This window comes from Neophocaena asiaeorientalis, unplaced genomic scaffold (assembly GCF_003031525.2).
Source record: "Neophocaena asiaeorientalis asiaeorientalis breed wild unplaced genomic scaffold, Neophocaena_asiaeorientalis_V1.1 scaffold254, whole genome shotgun sequence".
NCBI lineage: Eukaryota > Metazoa > Chordata > Mammalia > Artiodactyla > Phocoenidae > Neophocaena > Neophocaena asiaeorientalis.
Window position 1 is genome coordinate 2,619,932 of NW_020174705.1, and position 3,271 is coordinate 2,623,202.

The 3,271-nt window shown below is 54.5% G+C and overlaps 1 protein-coding gene across 8 annotated transcripts in view; it reads left to right on the forward strand.

Moving 5' to 3' along the window:
- Nucleotides 1-3,271, forward strand: part of MMP25 (matrix metallopeptidase 25) — a 12,289-nt gene that overhangs the window by 5,272 nt on the left and 3,746 nt on the right. The gene's annotated exons all lie outside the window — the stretch shown is intronic.

The window sequence follows — 3,271 nt, forward strand, 5'->3', positions numbered from 1 at the left end:
AAGCAGAAGGCAGTGAGCTCTCTGAGGCCAGGGGAGTCAGGGGTGGGAGCACTGTGGGGAGAAAGGGCCTGGGACATTTGGGGCTGGAAGGCAAAAATATGGTGTTGGGAGGGGACTACAGAGGCTGGAGGGCAGGTCTCACACCACGAGGGGTCTTGGACAGCACATGTTGGGGTCTGGATGATAGGATTCTGAAGGCAGTGGGAACTGTGGAAGGTTTTGCATTCTAGAAATACCACTGGCTGCCGTTGGGGGCAAGATAGGGACAGGGAGGCAGGAAGCTATCTTGGGGTCCAGGTGGGAGATGGTGGAGGGGATGGGAGTGGGGGCAGAGGGCAGTGGGCAGCTCTGAGGGGAGTCTAGTCAGGATGGGCAAAGATTGGGATCCGACTGGGTTCTAGGGGTGAAGGGGGGTGAGGATGGTTGGGTACCAGCCAGGTTTCTGGCTCAAGGCCCCTGGAGGATGGTGTCCTGTTAATGCAGGTGGGAAGTGGGGGAGGAGGAGGAGCAGACTCAGGAAGGCAGGGGTGAGCTCAGGTTGGGACGTGTGCCTGCAGTGCTGGTTGGCTGGTCAGTGCAGGTGGTGTGTTAGTGGTCGGGTATCTTGCACTAGAATTTGGATTCCTCCAACTTAGGTCAGGTTCCCCAGAACTGGAGCTTGAGAGGAAAATTCTTGTGCAAGCAGTTTTTGGGGGCATGTTCTCAGGGGAAAGGGAAGCAGGAGAGGACTGGGGAAAGAAGCTAAGCAAGGATGTGGTCTCAGCTGGACAGGAGTCTGACCCCACAGGGAACACTGGAGCATAAATGATGCCACAGGGCTGGTTCTGCTTGGAGGAAGGGGGCCCAGCTCTTCCAGCCCCCTGCTCCCCACATCGATCAGCCACTGGCTGCAGACTGCTCAGGGAAGGGGAGGCTGGGCCAGGAGGGAGAGCCATTTCCTGGGGAAGGGGGTGGCCGGAGGATGGGCACACAGGCTCTGTAGAGGATTTGGGTGAGGTGCAGATCACATAGATAGACAAATCCACCATAGGGAGGCTGTGTAATGCAGCATTTAAGATCTCCGGGTTGAAGTGGAACTCGAGCCAGGGTTCTTCTGCCTGCTGCGTGTATCAGTTACTTGACCTCAATGTGCTCAGTTTCCTCATCTGAGAAGTGGGGATAATAATAGTATGTGCTGGTCCCATGGGCTTGCAGATTAGACGAATAATTCACCTACAGCTCTCAGCACAGAGCAGGCTGTTCACTGCCAGCTGCTATGAGCTGGGTCTGGTGGCAGATTTGAGAGTTGGCAGTACTTGGGGGTAAGGTTCCAGGAGAATGTAGAATGTGACGATCAAGTTCAGAGCTGTGGGGCGTCCCACAATTAAGAGGAGGGTGGCAGGGAAGGAGGAATGAAAGGAAATGGAGAAAAACCAGGCTGAGGGCTCCCCTGGTGGCGCAGTGGTTGAGAGTCCACCTGCTGACGCAGGGGACACGGGTTCGTGCCCTGGTCTGGGAAGATCCCACATGCCGTGGAGTGGCTGGGCCTGTGAGCCATGGCCGCTGAGCCTGTGCGTCCGGAGCCTGTGCTCCACAATGGGAAAGGCCACAACACTGAGAGGCCCGCGTACCACAAAAAAAAAAAAAAAAAACAGGCTGAAAGGTGACCAAGAACAAAAGCAAAGGAGGAAGTGGACAGGAGTGAGCAGGGCAGCAAATCATCCAGTAAGTTATTTATGCCTGGATCTGGCCCTCTGGGGAAAAAGTGACCTTAGTGCCCATAGGCTTGGTGGGTGGCAGGAGAATCTAGACTACAGAGGCATGAGAGAAGCTGAGGAATTGAAGGCTGAGTTCAGACCACTGACCAGAGAACTTGTTGGGGAGGGAGAAGGGATATGGATCGGGGGCAGACAGGTCCAGGGGGTGTCTTAGGATGAGGGAGTCTTGAGCACTCAGGGACAGTGGATGAGCCAATAGAAAGAAAGGGGTGGGGGATGGGTGCATGGATCATGGATTAATGGATGGATAAATGGATGGATGAACGGACACACGGATGGATGGATGGACAGCTGGATGCATGCATGCATGAATGCAGTGATGAACGGATGGGTGGGGCATTGTCCTTGTCCTGGAGGAGGTGAGCGAGGCAAGGACCTCCGCCCAGGGCACGGCAAGAGGCAGGAGGTGAGCTGGGGGAGATGAAGTGCTGTGCCCGATGCATAGGAAGTTACAGATTACATCAGCGGCCTGTCTTGATGAAATAGGAAATGCATTTGTCAGCATTTGTCATCTAAGAGTTGGGAGCTGGGACTGGGGCTGGGTAGCGGGCTGAAGGGGCTATGAGTCTGGAATTGAAGCTGAGTGGAGAGAGCAAAGGAGCTGCCTGCTGAGGCTGTGGGCAAGGATGCGAGGAGGTGCTGAGGACCCCCAGAGATGGGCACCGGGAGTCTCATGTGGCTGGATCTGCATGGTTGTGTAATTTCCCCAGCTGAATAGCGTGAGAAGGGTGCAAGAAAGGGGTGCGGCCAAAGGCGAGGCAAGGCGGGGTTGGGGGGAGTGGTGAGATATGAAAATGATCTACCCAATTAAGACACCAAACGTCCTGTCCTCCAATTTCTTAGAAAAAGCACTCAGTGCAGTGAGAAAATCCACAGTCAACATGGGAATTCATCAGTACTTACGAGTTTGACCAAGACATCTGAAATCATTGCTGAGCTGCAGGACAGCACAGCCAGGGTACCAGCTCTGTCATTTAACTTGACCTCTCTGTGCCTCAGTTTCCTCACTTGTAAAATGGGGATAGGAGGTAGAGGTTTGTGAAAAGTAAATGGGGACAAGTGTTTGCTACTCTGCTTATGACTCACTCATTTCATCCTTAGATTCTCGCCTAGTGGCCTTGAGGGGTGGAGAGAAATTTGCTTTTCAGTTCACCAGGTTACTTCCAATAAACCCACATGCAGCACTGCTCACTCTAGTTAGAAATTTCCATGAAGTAGATCAACATCTGGGGAAATCCGTACCTCCAGGCGGGGCTGCTTGCCTCTATTGCTGTCTCTGTCCCTCCTTGGCCTCTCACTGGCTCAGGAATCGATGAGGCGCTGGGGTTTGGCCAGCAGCTGAGAGTGTGGAGAGGCTCGGTCCTGGCACCTGGGCTGTGTCCCCAAGGAAGAGGCTTCTGTGGTCAGAGAGGCTGGGCGCCAGGGCTAGCAGGCTGTGGTTGGAGAGTCCCTGCTGGAGCTTTGTGTTCTGAGAGGGATGAAGTCTTCAGTGGTGGGGAGGGAAGGCGAGGCTC